This window comes from Magallana gigas, chromosome 5, assembly GCF_963853765.1.
Source record: "Magallana gigas chromosome 5, xbMagGiga1.1, whole genome shotgun sequence".
Lineage (NCBI taxonomy): Eukaryota > Metazoa > Mollusca > Bivalvia > Ostreida > Ostreidae > Magallana > Magallana gigas.
Genome location: NC_088857.1, coordinates 12,793,987 through 12,804,608, shown reverse-complemented (window position 1 = coordinate 12,804,608; position 10,622 = coordinate 12,793,987). Strand labels below are relative to the sequence as shown.

The 10,622-nt window shown below is 33.6% G+C and overlaps 1 protein-coding gene across 4 annotated transcripts in view; it reads left to right on the top strand.

The window, feature by feature from the left end:
• The first annotated feature begins 1,513 nt into the window (after positions 1-1,513).
• Positions 1,514-10,622, top strand: part of LOC105341392 (uncharacterized) — a 32,687-nt gene continuing 23,578 nt past the window's right edge. Inside the window, exons 1-2 of one of the 4 annotated variants that reach the window (XR_010713804.1) lie at positions 1,514-1,648; positions 7,011-7,083. The gene's annotated coding sequence lies outside the window, so the exon portion shown is untranslated. Of the gene's footprint in view, positions 1,650-2,228; positions 2,250-6,904; positions 6,924-7,010; positions 7,084-10,622 lie in introns of those variants that run through there. The other 3 variants (XM_066083724.1, XM_066083725.1, XM_011447908.4) reach the window with 3 other exon arrangements.

Genomic DNA, 10,622 nt, shown 5'->3' with positions numbered 1-10,622 from the left:
GTACAATATGAAAGTGGGTTTTTTTTTCCATTTTAAAAAGTATTGGTAAATTCATTGAGCTCCTTTAAACTTTTTTTTTTTAAAAAAGATTAAATATTATAAAGATAGGTGCTTGGCCTTCCATACTTACAATCACTTACACATAATTTTATAATGTTTTTGAGAGATACATAAACACACCTGTTGTAAAAGGAGATGTTAGGCTCTGACCCAGGAACATCAAGTCTTACACCTGGCATGGGCATGAAGACATCTCAAGTTTATTCAAACTGACTTGGCAAAAGTCCTTTATGATGATATAATGAAACAATAAAAAATTTACCAATGAAGCCTTATTTGTAGAGGAAGGGTATATATCATTTTCATTTGCCATACCGTAGTGAAATAAATTATCCTGGAAGGTTGTTTGAAGAATTGATGACCGTAACAATTTAGTGTTTCAGCAAAGAATCATGAGGATATACCGTAATTAGACCTTTTCTTGCTCGGGGCCCTCATATCACAGTTAACAGAGGAGGGATTTCACTCACAAGATAATGCTTCCTTACTTAAATGGTAAAACAACTCAATTTTTGCAGCAACTAAATTACATAACAGTATGCCCTATGTCTTGTACTACATATCCCCTGAACTTGATCCCATTAAACACATTTGGGATTAGTTCAAAATAGAATTCTATGCACTTCCTCCTTACTGCATTATAAACCATTATTATAAACCAATCTGTACAATAGGTGCTTTAGCAGGTATGTCAGCCTGCTGTTCACAGTTACATTGTATCCAAAAGGCAATTTAATCGTGTTGCACTCGCAGTACAGCGGTAATTTATATAAAATACTGGGTTATCTTGCATCTACCAATTTTTCTGTGATGTTTTAATTAATTGTTAAATTTAGGATGTATCTTGTCAGGGAGTCTACAACACATCATCCCAAAAAATTTGATATACTGTAAATAAAAATAATAAGATTCATTTTATATGTGTATTTTGTATATTATATTATTGTGTGTAATAATCAATTAAATACTGAAATCTGATTGTTTTAAACGCAGTTGGTAATCCGTTCTATTACCCTCTGCGTTAGCAACACACTTGGCAACGGGTAACACAACGAATTGTTACATGTGCGTAAATTATGCGCGTACGGTTCGCCGTAGAATTCACTTTATTTCTATAAAAAAGCAGTAAAATTTTCTTTAAAGATAAGACATTCAGTATAATAAAATAAATAGTGCCTGTTAGGGAGGGTAACTGTTGAAATTGACACCCCTCGAAAACCATTGTCAACCTCCGCTTCGCGTCGGTTGACAATGGTTTTCTCCGGATGCCAATTTCAGTTACCCTCCCAAACAGGCACTATTTATGTATTGTCATTTTAAATTGAAATATTAATCAGTTAATTTTGTCTGCCTTAGTAAAATGTTTATCATATTCTTTGGCTAGTGTCCAGGTATGATTTTGAAATTTTTTATCCGGAGCGAAATTAATTGGGTGCGAATACTGTTTTGGAATCTAATATGTTGGGGACGAAATCTGCTGTCACCGTCTGAGACCTCCAATGGCGGAGGAAGAAGAGAAATGTAGAGATGCACTTTAAAAATCTTCAAATTACGGTTGAAAATCAATTGGACTTACGTTATTTCTAAGGTAAATTAACTATTTTTGATTTGATTTATTTTAAAGATCATCAAAAATACGAAACATGCATGTAATTACTCGTGAATGATTGACCTAATAATGGGTAGGATACAAAGAAGCATGTGCTACAAATTTATGAATGAAAAAAAAAATGAATGCATGGCTCAAACACAAAGATATTCCCATAACTGTCTCTGTGTAAGATAATTGGAATCATCGGGTTTGGGATGATGTCTTCTGTTTTTGTGACGATGTAAGTTTCGCTAGCTGAAGATGCAAGATTAAATTGCAGTTAATGCACCAAGAATGCCTGATGCACTTCATATAACATGGCATCATTAAGAAATGCAGGAATGTCAAGTGCTGTTTTTGGTGAAGAATTTGATTCTGGTATAATAGCAATAGGTTTCATTGGGTGTGGCATTTCTTTTACAATTTATCAAAAGAATAATTTTGTCATAACTCATGCATTCTCAAAATGATGAAATGTGGTCTTGCGCATATAAAAAAAATTAACAGAACAAATTGATGATTAGTGACTTGACCTTTGGCTTTTACTGTGTGATTGTAGGCTAAAGACCATCATATGACCTGACCAAGCATGGCAAACGTAATTATACTACCTGAGTACATGCACTTATTGTGAAATTCGCACCCTAAAGTGTTTTCATTTTCAATAGTAAAACACTTGTGCATTAGACCTAATGATTTCTATTTTCCTAATACCATCATATCCTTTTGTTACCGTTATTTTTGAATGAAGATTTCTCAATGACATCCCCCTCCCCCCTTTTTAATTGAGAATTTGAACAGATTGTTAAGTCATCTTCGTGTAAGTATGATCAAATAACGTTCGTAATTGTCATTAATTGATACTTTAAAAATTATATTGAAAGACTACATATATTATATATGACATGTGCCTATTATGGCCCCCTAAAATGAACATCATCAATTTACTGTAATACTTTGCTTCCTTAATGTACGGATATACATGTGAAGTTTTTTCCTAATATTAATTTTGATCCAAACGCCCACTAAATATGACAACAAAAATTAAACTGTTCCTGTCATTTTTGCATTGTTAGTATAAAAACAGCTTGTTTTCCAGCAGTTTTTCTTTCAGAAAACATTGAGCGATTACATGAACAAACAAAATATTCTCATCAAAGATGTGTCCATCCAAGGCTTATATTAAGTGACAAAATGTTTGTTCTTGTTCAATGCATGGCTCCATATTTTCCAAATGTCAATTTTTTACTTAAAGAAATAGCATCACTTCTGAGGTAATTTACTTCCAGTGATCTTGAGTGTAAATAATTCAAATAAATAGATGAAAAACATATATTATATGAACTACAGTAAAACTTGGTTATAGCGAAGTCCTGGGGACCAATGAATTTACTTCGTTATATCCGTAATTCGTTATATCTGTATAACGAATTCGTAATAATAACTATACTGGTGTGCGACCAGTTCTCGCCGAATACCATTTCTCGCCAGTACATTGTGACGTCATTTTATCAACACATAAACTTATATACGAAAAATGACGTCACAATGTACTGGCGAGAAATGGTACTCGACGAGAACTGGTCGCACGCCAGTAGCGAATTCACTATATACATATTTTCTTTCACCAGACTATAATTTTTGCTGATTGAGGCTTAAAATAAGAATTACATTACTTTGATACCTTTTATAATCGGATTGATAGTTGAAAAATTTATATAAAAATAAATTCATTCAAACTATTATGCTAAATGGTAGTGAAAACTTTTCTAACTGTAAAGAAATTCGTTATAACATTGTTAAATTTCGTTATTATTTACCTCTATGGGACTCAAAATCAGTTCGCTATAACCGTAAATTCGTTATATCCGAATTTGTTATAACCGTGAAATTTTGCAAAGAATTGTTAAGAAATTGATCGGGGACTCACAAATACTTCGCTATATCCGAGAATTCGCTATATCCGTGTTCGTACTAAACGAGTTTTACTGTATTTAAAAAAATAACACAATAATTTAATGTACCTAAACACCTTTAAAAATTGTGAATTATAGTGGAGATGGTAAAAGCTGTATCTTGTTTTGTGGAGGATTATTTTACCATATACAGAGTGGGTTTTTTTTCACCAATTTGGGACTGGGGGCCGGGGCCCTTTCAATTAGGAAAACTAGTGACAAAACAAGAAATTTGAGAAAATTCATTTTTATTAATCATAATGAAATTTAATGATTTATATCATTTATTGAAATACTAATTAAAGCTCAGTGTTTCTTTTTCTAGAGTTCTTGAAATTTTATTATTATTCTGTTTAGTCTTTCTTGAAAATTTGAACTGCTCATACCAATTTTTAAAAAAAATTACAATTGGGAATTTTGGGTCCAAAATTAGGAAAGTATTAGGAAACTTCCAATTGGGACTGGTGCCTAATTTTTTACCCAAATCAGGCCACAAAAAACACTGCCTTAAAAGACTGGTGACGTGACATTTTGCCGGTCTCAGCTAACAGCCAAATAATGAGCTGGTACATATCCTATAGATTATTTATTTGCATCAATGAATGATGAATCAGTTTTAATACTAATGTCAACGAATAAAAGTTTTGTATTATGATACATATCTTGAGGTTACTTGGTTTATCGTGAACTCCCCAAGTGAAAAGAAAAGATAAATACATGGTTAATCGTGTAATTGAAACCCCCATCACTAGGCATTAAGTACAAACTACTTTCTTTGGGATGAACATATCCTGTGACTGTCAACAACCATGTTTTAAAATGTCTGGGGAAAATTTATAGTTTTGGATATAGGTATGCTGCTGAAAAGGTTGCCTGCAGGATTAGCTGTAGATACTTGCACTGTTCACTTTACAAAATTGGTTGTAAATATGAACAATAGAAGGCATTTTTTTCGGGGGGGGGGGGGGGGGGGGATATTGTAGAGTGCGGCTAGTTGAAATAATAAAAACAGGATATAGAGACACAACATTAATGGAAGATAGAAAAGCACTAATGTTTCTTGTATTGGATCTTTATTAGGATTTTGTGCCTTAATTACATTGCTATTTAAATGATCAGTTACATTGATATTTTAAAAATATTTGTCCCAATGATCATGTCTCAATGTGTTTTGTGACGCAAGTGCTTATTCGGTTTTTTATTTGCACCCCAATTATTTTGCCTATTTCAGATAAGTGGTTCAACTTTCCAATTTTATATCTACAAATTAGAGATTGGAATACATGTAGTTTGGAATTGATCAATTTGTATAAGCATTTTGTGTAACAAACATCCTTAATTGAAAAATTTTAAAGAGTTAAAGAAGTTGGTTTTTTGGGTTCTTTTTTTTTTGGTTGGTTTGGGGGGGGGGGGGGGGGTTGTTTGTTGAGGTTTTTTCAGGGGTGGGGGTGCAATATTGTCCTTTTTGTCCTGAATTAGTTAATTACCATACACGTTTTGCATCAAATAAATACTAAGAACTAGTTATGTATCTGGGTTTATGAGAACAGCCTATTAGTATTTGATGAGGCCAAATGTTTTGCATATGACCTCCTTTTTTTCCCCTCAGTGATAAGTATTAATGAGTGTCAGTTGTTCAGAATATTGACGTCATTCTAGATCATGTGGTAGACTGATTATTTTTCTCACTTTTTCAAGTATATATGTCTTACTAATACTATACTTGGAGCCACTGATGTACTTTTTAAAAGGACTTGTCCCCAGGAGATGGGAAACAGCCAGTGGATATAAATAGCTCTTGTTATGTGTCCAAGGTATAGAGTTTTATGTAACAATAATGGATGTTTAGGTGAATGTTGGTCACTGAGATAATTTGTCTTCAATCGATCTAGTGACCTTGACCATTGGGGAAAGATCTCTCTGTACTCTTGTCTCTCAATGGCAGGGATTATTAAAAATTCAGAAGTACACTCTAGGGTTTTTAAAGCAATAAGCTAGTGCAAGAATTGCCAATCTCTCCATTAGAATCTCGTATATTGAGTATTTTCCTGACCAAAATATTGGTCTCAAAAGAATAAATGTTGCACCATGTGGATGTTTTTGAATCCTTTGAACTGCTCTCAATGGCAGGTTTCTATGTGTATTGCATTTATGCTAGCCTCGAGGAGATCACAAGGACTGCAAGGCATATTTGGTCTATGAGTGCACCCCAGAGGAGCTGAAGAGCTTGCATTGTATTGATTCCGTGCCATGATTCAGGCACAGACCTTCTTTTTTTTCTAACATGGCAGTTTCATTCAGATTATGCATAAGATCATGATGATGGCAGATATTTCATGTCGGAGTGAAATGTCAGAACCGTACTACCTTTGATCTTCAAGATTAGAGGAACTCCATGACACAATAGTACCTGGTACATGTTACAGATAATGTCACTGTTCTGTTTTTGGAAGCAGCCATTGATTAGAAAAACTGTGAATAAAAAGAATACTTGTTGTACTGAAGTGTGAAAGGTTACATTGTCTATTTTTTAGCGGAAGAACACACATGAAGTGGATAGGAATTTTATGTAACAATAAGTGATGTTTAGGTGAATGTTTAGGCTGGCATGGGCTATATCATAAGTACTGCTTTAAGTGGGTCATGTTGTATGGATTTGACTTCTCTCTCTCTCATCCTGTAGATAATTATTCTCTTGAATGATAATGTCACCAACCAGGAAAGCGGAATGTGTAAAATTTTGGTTTCCTTCCATCTAAAGTTAGGACACATACACTCATCTGCTTTGTCGCAACATCCATTTCAGGCTTCAAAGCATTTAAATATTAAGGGGGCCAAAAAATCAAACACGAGTTAACGTGAATGAGATAAGACAGCCGTGAATGATGATAAGGTGAAGTTGTACTTAACCACCTGGCTTTATGTGTACATGGAGTGCACGCAAATTTTTAAAACATTTTTTGATAAAAATAAATCTATATTGCCCGAGTGTATTTCCTGAACACTTAATGGTTATTGAGGATGGCTTTGACTATTTCTGTTTGAATTTTCCTGGTGACAGATTCTGTAATTGTTCCATGTAGGTGTGATAATAAAACTGCGGACGCAGTCTGATGTGATATCACCGATTTGGCAGCCAGGAAGTGATTTTTCCTAGAAGAAAAATGACGTCTGCCTTTACGGATGGCCTTAACCTTCCATTTGCCGACTCATAAAGAGCTGTTTTCTATATTTAGAGCCATTCTTGCTTGCCTATGATTTATAATGAGGGAAAAAATGCATGTCATTAGATAAGATTGGCGGGATTTTTTGTCTTTGTAGGTTGAAGGAATTCTTTGTTGGAAATAAATGTAGACATACAGTTTTTTTACAAAGTAACTCATTGATTTTTTTTTTCACCACAGGGGAAAAAAACTGAGAAGAGAATGAGCAAACCATTGAAACATCTGACAGTTATGAGGATATTTAAAACATAAGGTATGTAGTTTTGTCATAGGCTTTGTTTCGTGCTGCCTTTTAGGGGGGATATTATAAGAAACTCATTTGATGAGTATAAAACTGATGACTTGGATCAATACGGTGTCAGTAAATGTAGCTCTGTGTTTTTAATGAAGGTAACATATAAAAAAGGTGTAGGTGGATTTTAAAGGATGGAATGCGTGTCCGCCAGGACAGCAAGGTGTTAAAAAACTGCACTTAGAATTCAGATTCCCAATCATATTTTATGATTTATTTATATTCATGCATTCAGTCATAATTAATAGGGAACATTTGTATGCTGAATAACAAGTGAATGTGATTTATTTTTGAATTAGTTGCACATTTCAACTATATCTTGTTCAACCAAGTAGAAAAGAAAAAAACGGAGAGAAGATAAAGAAAAGATAAAAAAGTTGAAAGTAAAATTTCATAATGTAGAAACAGCCATCAAAGGATTAACCCATAAATGCATAATAAAGATTTGTTCAGATCTGGAATACATAAAATGGAAATGCAAGGGTGATTAAGGACACCATAACTTGTGTGATGTTTTGGACTTTTTTGGGGGTGGGGGGGTAAGATGAAGGCTGTGAAAAACAAAATATTGATACTACACCAAAACATAAATATATCAAGTTGCTTTGTAGACTGAATTTTTTAAGTACACTATATTCTTGATGCCAAAATTACCCAATAAACAGGATATCCCTATACGCCTCTGCAATATAACTCTTTGTAGTGAAACACAATATTTATAGTAAGACCAAAAATGGCTTGAGGGTTTTGCTGAGATTTCCTCTTCCAAACTTGTTGACATCCCAATGTGTTCATGCATTCTTCAGACAGTATTAAGGCAATTTAGGATGTTGACATGACTGTATGTATAATAAAGGGCTTATTTTTGTGTTTACATTTTAACTAATGAATTTCTAATGATTTCATCATTCCGGTAATTAAAGGTTAATGCACTGGCATTATTCTTGCTAAAATATATAAATTTATTAGCATACAGATTCTTTAGAACATGCTTTAATTAAAAAATATTCCTTTTTGTAATTTTTTTTCTTTGAAATCATAGAAAAATGGTAATCGTAAATTAGCTCCAGAAGGAAATAGACTTTGCATAAAAAATTCTCTTCATGTCTGCCTTTTTGACTTCGGGGGGAAAAAATTGAACAATTTATTTATATCAAATGTCCATTAATTTATGAAGACATTTTGATGAATGGGTATTAAGTCTCATTAACTCATTTTCAAAAAGAAGGATGTGTCGCAGAGTCGTCTGTCAGGTCTGAGGCACACACAGGCACAACAATCACCGGATCACAAGTGATCACGAAAAACCAAGCCAGTGGAGACACGTCGTGTTCTTTTAGGTCAGTCGGTAATTAAAAATGTCCGTCTGATTGATGCATTACAAGAAAGTAAAGCATCGGAAAAAGTTCACTTTTATTTTTTTTTTATTCTGCAAGGCCGGGAAGAGTGTGCACAGCTTGAATAATTAATTAATCACGGTAGAAATGTTAGCTATTTGCATCAGAGGGTGGTTATAAAGGTTGATCATTAGAGAGTTTAGTTACTTGTTGTTAGTCTAACACATATTTGATTGGGCCACAGAAATAATATGTACTCAGCAGAAGTCGACCCAGTCTATTTATGGAACCTGTTAACGTAATACACGTACAGATATAGCATTCGAGACTGTAGGGAAGTTATATGCAAATTTCTTTCTTAGTAGATGCAATTAGCAGGACTTGGCAAAAAGAGAAATTTATCAGAGGTATCGAGTTTAGCTCATGCTCTTCCTCTCTTTAAAGTTTTGTTTCTCTTATTATCAACTTCTGTTTGACACACTTCTATTGAATACTCTTTTGGATTTAACATATATATAAGAATAGTTACAGTACACTCCACTGACAGTCTACATTGACCTTTGAGCTAGCAGCCCTTGGTATATGATAACAGAAATTGATCACAGGAAAACCATGTACAGGCAACCTTTCATGTTTTCTTAACCGACATTTTTGGCCGTTTTATTTGTGAGTGTTGATGCATGATTTCTGTGAATAATTGCAGCTCTGCACTAAAGTGCAATTACATTATTTACCTGTATTTATTATTCAGATTTTTATTCTTTGATGTCCGTCCCACATGCCTGCCCATTATTAAAGTGTTTTACAGATTTAAAGAATATATAAATAGATATTGCTCTTTTATGTTGTTATTTTCCAACAGACAACATGCATTTATTTTCATTCCTTTAAGTATGCATGCAACTCTCTTCTACCGTGAAAAATCACACCTTTAGATAAATAAGTGTCATGGGAAAACTTGTGATGCTTTTCAAAGTTTGCACATTTAATGCTTCCAGTCATAACAACTAAAAAAGTTTTTTTTTTTATAGAATCATTAAAATGCAAAACTTATCATTGTTTGTTTATCAGCTCAAAACCAAATTACGTACACGTTAAAAAAAAAAAACTTCAAAATAAAATAAAGGAAAATGACAACAAAACATTTAATATAGCAGATTTCTCTTAAACTAGGTAGATAAGAAATATTGTTAATACCTGACCCCTGTTACACCCTGCACCCAACTTCAATCAATCAAATGAATGGCCTATATCTCGATCACGCCAAAGGCATTTACTTGTAAAGCTACATTCTACAAAACACAAAGCTTATGTAAAACAAAATGCTAATTCTAATTAACTGAACCTTTGGCACACAATAATTAATATATGACTTCAATGTACTCTGTTGCAGGTGTACCTGTGCTGAAATATTCAAATCATTAATGACATCAACAGTTAGGGAAATGTCAGTGTTCTCCTGCCCAAGCTTCATAAAAAGTCATGCTATCTGTGCTCATGCTGTCATTGGATGAATAAGGGCAGAGAGTTGAAAGTCTGCTACTGAGTCGTTGTTTGCTGTGAACGTTTGTTTCACTGGTGGGGTCGTTGACAGTCATTTGAGGTCAGCCCTCACTCTGTGATGGCAGGGAATCTTCTTATTGTGGTACGGTTCACCCATCAAGTTGGTACTTTCTGATTTTCATCATCATTAATTCTTACAAAAGAAATTAGCATCATTAAGAGTCAAATTTATGCAACACCTTTAAAGGTAAACTACATATTAAGGTGGAATAACACACCTGGAAAAAGTCACTCAAATTAACAATAAGTTATTTGATTATGAAAGATATAATGATAAACAAACTGTACATATGTCAAATAAGCGAAAAATTTGCAGTTTGGGGATATAAAATGAATATCTAAAATACACAATTCAGAAAGTTTAATCAAAAGCCCCTGCGGGATTCGAACTCATGACATAGGGATCATAAGCCCGACACATCCACTCGGCTATGAAGTAAAGATACATGTTGTTGTCAACAAAATCCTTTTAATAATACGTAATGTCGTTTTGATCAGAGGTCAGCCATTTTATGATGATGTATTATTCCACCTTAAGTAGTGTTTTCCTCTCTAGAATTTTTGTTTAGATCATTTCCTTTTGAGATAGCCCCTTTTTTC